We start from the raw sequence: 10197 nt of genomic DNA, 5'->3' as shown, positions 1-10197 counted from the left end.
CTTTCTGAAGGTCCCCCGCTGCCTGCTGGGAAACACACAGATCCCAGAGACAGCGGGGACCATCCTTATTGCGCAGCGCGACTCGCGCATGCGCAGTAGGGAACCGGGAAATGAAGCCGAAAGGCTCCACTTTCTGATTCCCATACCCAAGATGGCGACGGCAGCACCCGAGAGACGATCGAGAGATCGGCTTCGGGTGCCGACATCACGGGCACGTTGGGCAGGTAAGTGTCATTATTTTAAAAGTCAGCAGCTACAGTATTTGTAGCTGCTGGCTTTAAAAAAAAAAAAAAAACGGCGGACTCCCACTTTAAGAACAGGTAGACATTACATTTAATTCCTAATCTTGCTTTACTGCTTTCTGCAATTAAAGGAAAGCATGCTAGTTATTCAGTCTTTACTGTAATGTTTATAAAATAAAATAAAAATGAAGGAGGTGGTTACGGGCTCCTTGCACGGTGAGCAGAGGTAGATGGACCACCTGCCTGATGATGCGTTTCAGGGCTGAGGTTATACTAGGGTAGGGTTGCCACCTTTTCTTCAAGTCAAACCCAAACACTTTAGCAGCACACAGCATTTTATTTTTTTACAGTATAAACTATACATATACTTTGCTATTAAATAACATTTCTAATCATATGAAGTTAATCACAAGAGTCCCCCTTTACATCAGAGTCCACAGAGTTCCACTTTTACATCTGAATCTGCAGAGTTCCCTTACACTATAATGGGGGGACTCTGCAGACTCTGATGTAAGGGAGAGCTCTGGGAACTCTGATTTTTGGTAATCAGCACCTCTCATCCAGATGTATCTGAGGCTGCTGGACTTCACATTTCTGACCCGCACTTTCCTTTTCTGAGGAGTGTGGTCAGACACAGAGGGGTAGAGGTGGGAGGGAGAGGAGCAGATTGATTTGTGGGTGGGGGGGGGGGGTTTTAGTGCTGGCTTTGGGCTGCAGCAGCAGCATTTGTGTTGCGGGGAGGTGTTAGTGCTGGCTTTGGGCAGCAGCAGCGTGAAAGAGAGCATAACAGACACTCTCGGTTTAGTCAACTGCAGCCAGCAACCCTACTGGGAAGCCATAGTCCTGTCTGAATAATGTGTCCGGGTGTCAGGCAGTCTAAAACCCGGATGTATGATTCCAAACCCGAACTGTCCGGGTGAATCCTGGACAGGTGGCAACCCTAGGTCATACAGCAGAACCATTGGCGTGTGATCTCTAGTTCTGCTGTCTGTAAAAATTGCACTTTTCCAGCTGATCATCAATGTAAAGGGCATTCCCCCCCACTGTCCACCAATGTAAAGTACATACTAACCACTGACCATCAAAAAAGGGCATACTTCCTACTGACCATGAATATAACATTGTATAGTATATCTGACTCCGGTGGTCCCATTTCTTCAGGATTAAAGTGTGCTTTCATATGAGTTTTAATAATGAATCAAGATCCATCGACAAATAATAATATGACTATAAAATACATACTGTATATATAATAAAGAAATAATAAAAATAACATACATATCTGACTCCTGTCTGTCAAATGAAAGCAATCCACCGCTTCCAAACCCCCTGGTAACGGATGCCTCCTCCCCTGTGTGTGCCCTTGTTGGCGCACCTGGGAGCAGCATGGTGAGTGGCGCTGGGTAGAGGGGAGCGAGCTGAGCGACCGTGCATCTGTTCTCCTTTTCCTTGCTAGCTGGGAAAGAATCAGATGTAGAGTCATTTAGAACCCGAATGTCTCATTAAAGAAAACCTGTCACCAAAAAATGATCACATATAGGACTATTTGTCCCCTATGTAACTGGCCCTCCCACCTCCACATATGTGCACATACAAATGTAAATGCAGTGTCAGAGGTGCCTACACACAAAAATATTGATTGCAATACACGTTGCACGTTTTCACTCACATCAGAGTGGGAGCAATATTTCTAGCACCGCACCAGACCTCCTCTGTAATGCTAAACTGATGACCTGTAAGGGAAGCATTCTTTATGGAAAATATTGGGTATTAAAGTTTCTTGCCATTTCATGGGTGCACACAAATTTCAGGTTTGACTTGTATCTATTTTCTTAGTGTAACCTTATCATTTATCCACTTCAATACAGGGCACTTAAACACCTTCCTGCCCAGACCAATTTTGAGCTTTCAGCGCTGTCGCACTTTGAATGACAATTGCGCAGTCATGCTACACTGTACCCAAATGAAATTTTTATCGTTTTTTTCCCACAAATAGAGCTTTCTTTTGGTGGTATTTGATCACCTCTACGGTTTTCATTTTTTGCTAAACAAATAACATTTAAAAAAGAAAAAAAAACGTTTTTTTTTTGTTTCAGTTTCAAAACTTTGTAAATAAGTAAGTTTTCTCCTTCACTGATGGGCACTGATAAGGTGGCACTGATGGGCACCGATGAGGTGGCACCAATGAAGTGGCACTGATGAGGTGGCATTGATGGGCACTTATATGTGGCACTGAGGGGCAACATGGATGGGCACTGATAGGTGACACAAATTGGCACTGATAGTTGGCATGGATTGGCATGGATGGACATGGATAGGCAGCATGGATGGGAACTCATAGGCAGCATGGATGGGCACTGATAGGTGGCACAGATGGGCACTGATAGGCGGCATTGTATTGTATCATATTGTACTGATGGATGCCAATCAGTGCCAAACAATAATGCATGCCAATCAGTGATGCCCATTGTAGGCACTGATTGGCACCCATTGTGGGCACTGATTGGCATCCATTGTGGGCACTGGCATCTCTGGTGGTCTAGGATGACATACCTGGTGCTGGGCATCCCTGGTAGTCTGGTGGCATCCCTTGGGGGTCCAGTGTGGGCATCCTTGGGGGGGGGGGGCTGCGCTGATAATCGATCAGCACAGACCCCCCCTGTCAGAGGAGCAGCTGATCGTCTCTCCTCTACTCACGTCTGACAGACGAGAGTGATGAAAAGCCGATCAACGGCTCTTCCTATTTACACTGTGATCAGCCGTCATTGGACACGGCTGATCACATTGTAAAGAGTCTCCGCCGGAGACTCTTTACAGAGATTGTAGTTGCGGGGTGTCAGACTGACACCCCTCAACAATGATCGCCGTGATGCGCGCCCCCGGGGGCGCGCAGCAGCTCAAAATCCTGAGGATGTCATATGACGCGCTGTCAGGATTTTGAAACCACTTTGCCGCCGTCATTCTGCTATAGGGCGGGCGGCAAGTGGTTATATTTATAGATATATATTTTATTTTTTATATGTGGGTAATTTATTGCATTTGTGTGCCCTAAAATCAACTTTAGTGTATTTTTTACGGAAATTTAGCGTTTCCTACACCTTTGTGGTAATACTGTGTAACAAAAATTTTTAATTACCACTATACGAGGGGTCTTCAAAAAGTTTCCACACTTTTTTATATAAAAAAAAAAGTGCAGAAACTTTTTGAAGAACCCTTGTATAACATTTTGGGGGTTTTATGCAATCTTCAGGCCTAAAAATACATTTTTAAACTAACACCCACGCTAAAGCCGAAAGACGGCTACAGCTCGGGCCTAAATTGCCTGGAGAGTGTCAATGTATGTCCCGAGCATGCTCCGCCTGCGCTCCCCATGCATGGCGCAGGCATTGCACTCTGTGATCAGCAAGTCCATGAGACTCAGCTGATCACATATCGGAGTAAGGGGCCAATCATGGCCCCTTACCACGTGATCAGCTGTCAGCCAATGACAGCTGATCACGTGATGTAAACAGAAGCTGGTAATCAGTTTTCTAGAAAATTACTTGGAACCCCCAAACATTATATATATTTTAGCAGAGACCCTAGGGAATAAAATGGCAATTGCTGCAATATTTTATGTCGCACTGTATTTTCCCAGCGGTCTTTCAAATGCAATTTTTTGGGAGAAAATTCACTTCAATTAATAAAAAAAAAAACGAAACAGTAAAGTTAGCCCAATTATTTTTGTTTTAATGTGAAAGATGATGTTACGCCACGAGAATAGTGATCTATGTTCTAAGCAAAAAAATTGTGATTCTCATTTAGCCAGAATCGTGCAGCTCTACTGTAGCTCCCCAGTGCCGACAGCACTCATGCAGCCCCAGACTATGACACTCCCACCATCATGCTTGACTGTAGGCAAGACAAACTTGTCTTTGTACTCTTCACCGTGTTGCCGCCATACACGCTTGACACCATCTGAACCAAATAAGTTTATCTTGGTCTCATCTAGGGTTGCCACCTGTCCAGGATTCACCCGGACAGTTCGGGTTTGGAATCATGTGTCCAGGTTTCAAACTGCCTGAAACCCGGACACATTATTCAGACTGGACTATGGCCTCCCAGCAAGGTTGCTGACTCCAGTTGCCTAAGCTGAGAGTGTCTGTTACACTCTTTCACACTGCCCAAAACCAGCACTAACAGATCCCCCAACATACAGATGGGAGAGGAGAGAGGGCTCGATCTGCTCCTCTTCCCCCCACACTTACCCCTCTGTGCCTGCCCACACTCCAATCCCTGGCACTGTGCCTCAGAAAAGGAAAGTGGTGCCTGTAAATTTGAAGTCTAGCAGCCTCAGATACATCAGGATGAGAGGTGCTGACTGTCAAGGGGTGAGTGAGCTCCCCATCCATCCCTGTCTGTGACTGAAGTCCCACGTTATCTCTCCTGCCTCTGAGTGCGTACACTAAGGTAAATCAGGGTTCTCAGAGCACCCCTTATATCACAGTTCCCCTTTACACCAGAGGCCACGATGTTTCCCCTTACATCAGAGGCCACGATGTTTCCGTAAATCAGAGTACTCAGTGTTCCCCCCTTACATCATGGTTTCCAGAGCATCCCTTGTTTAGAGTCCCCAGAGTTCTCCCTTACATCAGAGTCTGCAGAGTCCCACCTTACAGTGTAAGGGAAGTGTTCGGGTTTGACTTAAAGAAAAGGTGGCAACCCTAGTCTCATCAGACCACAGGACGTTTCTAATAACCCATGTCCTTAGTCTGCTTGTCTTCAGTAAACTGTTTGCGGCTTTCTTACGCATCATCTTTTGAAGAGGGTTCCTTCTGGGACGACAGCCATGCAGATCAATTTGATGCAGTGTGTGGCATATGGTCTGAGCACTGACAGACTGATTCCCCACCCCTTCAACCACTGCAGCAATGCTGGCAGCACACGTCAATTTCCAAAAGACAACCTCTGGATATGACGCTGAGCATGTATACTCAACTTCTGAAAAGTGTGGTGTGCATTTACTCTGATACCCCTAACTAAAATCTAATGGAACCAACTGCCTTCAGAAGTCACCTAAGTAGTAAATAGAGTCCACCTGTGTGTAATTTAATCTCAGTATAATTACAGCTGTTCTGTGAAGCCCTCAGAGGTTTGTTAGAGAACATGAGTGAACAAAAAGCACATTGAAGGCCAAGGAACACACCAGACAGGTCAGGGATAAAGTAGTGGAGGAGTTTAAAGCAGGATTAGATTATACAACAATATCCAAAGCTTTGAACATCTCCCAGAGCACTGATCAATCCATAATCTGAAAATGGAATGAGTATGGCACAACTGCAAACCTACCAAGACATTGCCCCCCCCCCCCAACTAAACTGACAGACCGGACAAGGAGAACATAAATCAGAGAAGCAGCCAAGAGGCCCATGATAATACTGGAGGAGCTGCAGAGATCCACAGCTCAGGTGGAAAAATCTGTCCACAGGACAACTATTAGTCATGCACTCCAAAAATCTGGCCTTTACAGAAGAGTGGCAAGAAGAAAGCCATTTTTGAAAGAAAGCCATAAGAAATCCCATATGCAGGTTGGGAGAAGCCTTGTGGGGGACACAAAACATGTAGAAGAAGGTGCTCTGGTCAGATAAGAACAAAATTTAACTTTTTGGCCTAAAAGCAAAATTATATGTGTGATGGATAACTAACACTGCACATCACCCTGAACACACCATCCCCACCGTGAAACATGGTGGTGGCAGCATCATGTTGTGGGGATGCTTTTCTTCAGCAGGGACGGGGAAGTTAGTCAGAGTTGATGGGAAGATGGCTGGAGCCAAATACAGGGCAATCTTGGAAGAAAACCTGTTGGAGTCTGCAAAAGAATTGAGATTGGCGCAGAGGTTCACCTTTCAGCAGGACAGCGACCCTAAACATACAGCCAGACCTACAATGGAAGGGTTTAGATTAGGGATGAGCTTCGTGTTCGAGTCGGTACATTCGACTCAAACATTGGCTGTTCGTCCGTTCGGCGAAATCCGAACTCTTGGTCCGTTCGCGTCAAAATTCGTATGGCGCGCACGGCCCACAATGCACTGCGATGGCGCAGTGCATTGCTGGCTCATGATTGGCCAAGCACGCACTGTGACCCCGCATGCTTGGCCAATCGCAGCGCCAGCAGCAAGGAGAGCCATGATTGGCCACAGGCATCCTGCCTGTGGCCAATCATAGCTCAGGCTGTGTAGTGCACGCCCCACACTATATAAGGCCGCCTTTGAGGCGGCCTCGTGTTGTGTGTTGGCATCTGAAGCAGTGGGTGTTCTGTGTACCTTCAACACAGTTACACACCAATCGTTTTTGGCTGATTTCCTATCTTGCACTTGTGTAGTGGTTATTGTCTGTGCCCTGACCGCAGTATACACCACTACACTATATTCACCTCACCTATATAGCTAGCTAGTGATCTATCTTTAACCACTTAACAACCGCCCATTGCCGATTAACGGCTTCAGGGCGGTTGTTTAACTCTGAGAGGCCGTTAATTAACGGCCTCCCAGAATTCTGCTCTCGCGCGCCCCCTGGGGCACGCACTCGAGAGCATCCGTGACCGCGGCCGTTTACCGTGATGCGCCGGGTCCTGTGGACCCGGCGCATCACGGATCACGGTAAACGGCCGCTCGTCGCGGCCGTTTACCACGTGATCGCTCCGTCAAATGACGGAGTGATCACTTGTAAACAAACCGGCGTCATGTTATGACGCCGGTTCCTCCCTCCCCTCTCTGTACTGATCGGTACAGCGGAGGGGAAAGAGATCGGTGTCAGCAGCGATGTGGGCTGCATCTGCAGTGCCCACATCGCTGCTCACCGAATTTAACCCCTCAATTCCCTGCCAATACTCTGCAATACCAGTGCATATTCTGCAGTACCCTGCCATTACTCTGCAGTACCCCCCATTACTCTGCAGTACCCTGCCATTACTCTGCAGTACCCTGCCATTACTCTGCAGTAACCCCCATTACTCTGCAGTACCCTGCCATTACTCTGCAGTACCCCCCAATACTCTGCAGTACCCGCCATTACTCTGCAGTACCCCGTCATTACTCTGCAGTGCAGTACCCTGCCATTACTCTGCAGTACCCCACCATTACTCTGCAGTGCAGTACCCTGCCATTACTCTGCAGTACCCTGCCATTACTCTGCAGTACCCCCCAATACTCTGCAGTACCCACCATTACTCTGCAGTACCCCGCCATTACTCTGCAGTGCAGTACCCTTCCATTACTCTGCAGTACCCTGCCATTACTCTGCAGTACCCCCCAATACTCTGCAGTACCCGCCATTACTCTGCAGTACCCCGCCATTACTCTGCAGTGCAGTACCCTGCCATTACTCTGCAGTACCCTGCCATTACTCTGCAGTACCCTGCCTTTACTCTGCAGTGCCCCCCATTACTCTGCAGTAACCCCCATTACTCTGCAGTACCCTGCCATTACTCTGTAGTACTCCCCAATACTCTGCAGTACCCTGCTATTACTCTGTAGTACCCCGCCAATACCCCGCCAATACTCTGCAATACCCTGCCATAAATTGCCATACCCAGCCATACTCGGAGATACCCAGCCATACTCGGTGATACCCTGAAATACCCAGCCATAGACGCCCCCCACCCCTCACCGCCCTCCGGTGCTTCTACCAACTCGCCAGTACGATCAAAGCCAGAATCTTTTTTTTATTTTTTATTTCAGGCTTCCCAGCCTAGAGGTGAGATGTGGGGTCATATTGACCCCCAGATTTCACTGTAAAGAGGACCTGTCACCCCATATTCCTATTACAAGGGATGTTTACATTCTTTGTAATAGGAATAAAAGTGATCAAAAATATATTTTTGGGGAAAAAAATGTCAAACTAAAATAAATAAAGTAAAATGAACAATAAAAAAATAAAATAAAAATTTAAAGCGCCCATGTCCCCATGTGCTCGCATGCAGAAGCGAACGCATGCGTAAGCCCCGCCCACATATGAAAACGGTGTTCAAACCACACATGTGAGGTATCGCCGAGAACGTTAGAGCGAGAGCAATAATTCTAGTCCTAGACCTCCTCTGCAACTCAAAACATGTAACCAGTAAAAAAAAAATTATGAAGAAAAAATTACTAATCTGCTAAATTTTATAACAGAAACAAAGAAAAATTCATTTTTTCGCAGAATTTCCGGTCTTTTTTCTTTTATAGCACAAAAAATAAAAAAACTGAGAGGTGATTAAATACCACCAAAAAAAAGCTCTATTTGTGTGAAAAAAAGGACAAACATTTCATATAGGTCCAGTGTTGCATGACTGAGTAATTGTCATTCAAAATGTGAGAGCACCAAAAGCTGAAAATTGGTCTGGTTATTAAGGGTGTTTAAGTGCCCAGTGGTCAAGTGGTTAAAAATAGAGCATGCAGTCAGTAGTGTTAGGAGATAGTGCGTGCTGTGTGCGTGCTCTGTACCCAGTACATACCACTATAATATAGGGCAGGCCCCTACTTTCAAACATCCAACTTACAAACATCTCCTACTTGCAAACGGAAGGAGACAGCAGCAAGTGAGATGAAAAAAGACGGACGACAAAACAAATTATACAGGGGTGATAACCCTTCCCTATGTTTTCCAAAAAGCTTAAAAATAGTTTTTTTGACTGGAGCTACACTTTAAAAATGTACCGGTTGAAAATTACAAACAGATTCAACTTAACACAACAAACCTACACAGTCCCTGTCTTGTTTGCACCGCCTGTATACTGCTGTTCTGAGTATATAGGGCCTGGGGGCCACACGCATTTCCTTTTTTTAATATGGGTACAGGGTTCCCCCTTAATATGCGTACAAGACCCAAATAGGCTGGTAATGGGCAGGGAGGGCTACCCATGCCATTTTTCTCAATGATTTTCAACCATATTGCAGGAACCAGATATAACATTAAAACCGCAAGCAGTTTTAAATGGTGTTATTTCCGTTTAATGTCATTTGGTGCAGGGACTGTTCTAAACACGGGAAACACGTGGCACTTCACAGGCATACTACAGACACCACCCAGGCACCATATTTAAAGGAATATTTCACTTTTTTTTTTTCACTTTAATCGTCATTAAAATCAGTGCTCCCGCCAAAACGGCCGTTTTTAAAACTTTTTTTTGCATTGACCCATGTCCCCTGAGGCAGGAGGCAGGTCCCCAAACCCTTTTTAGGACACTATCTTGCATATTAGCCGTTAAAATTAGCACTTTCCATTTCGAACGTTCGAGTCCCATAGACTTCAATGGGGTTCTAACGTTCGTAACGAACGTGGGGGCCGTTCGCAAGTTCTGGTGCGAACCGAACCGGGGGGTGTTCGGCTCATCCCTAGTTTAGATCAAAGCATATTCATGTTTTTGAATGACCCAGTCAAAGTCCAGACCTAAATCCAATTGAGAATCTGTGGTAAGACTTGAAAATTGCTGTTCAGACGCTCTCCATCCAATCTGACAGAGGTTGAGCTATTTTGCAAAGAAGAATGGGCAAAAATGTCACTCTCTAGATGTGCAAAACTGGTAGAGACATTCCCAAAAGACTGTAATTGCAACAAAGGGTGGTTCTACCAAGTATTGACTCAGGGGGGCTGAAAACAAACGCACGCCACACTTTTCACAAATTCATTTGTAAAAATGTTAAAAAAAAAACATTTATCATTTTCCTTCCACTTCACAATTATGTGCCACTTTGTGTTGGTCTATCACATAAAATCCCAATAAAATAAATTTACGTTTTTGGTTGTAACATGCCATAGCATGTCATAGCAAATTGGATCATGCCTTGCTGTTTTTTTTGTTTTTTTTTTGCCTTCCTCTAGATCAACTGTGGGTGAAGGATTGTGTATATGGGATTGTATGATGACTTATGTCCGACAGACTTCCGAAGGAGTTCTGCCGGAGTTCTGCCGGAGTTCCGACAGAGTTCTGACG

The sequence above is a fragment of the Lithobates pipiens genome, unplaced genomic scaffold (assembly GCF_037356315.1).
Source record: "Lithobates pipiens isolate NorthernLeopardFrog02 unplaced genomic scaffold, aLitPip1_a1.2 Scaffold_8, whole genome shotgun sequence".
In the NCBI taxonomy this organism is placed as follows: domain Eukaryota; kingdom Metazoa; phylum Chordata; class Amphibia; order Anura; family Ranidae; genus Lithobates; species Lithobates pipiens.
Note: the sequence above shows the minus strand (reverse complement) of the source record.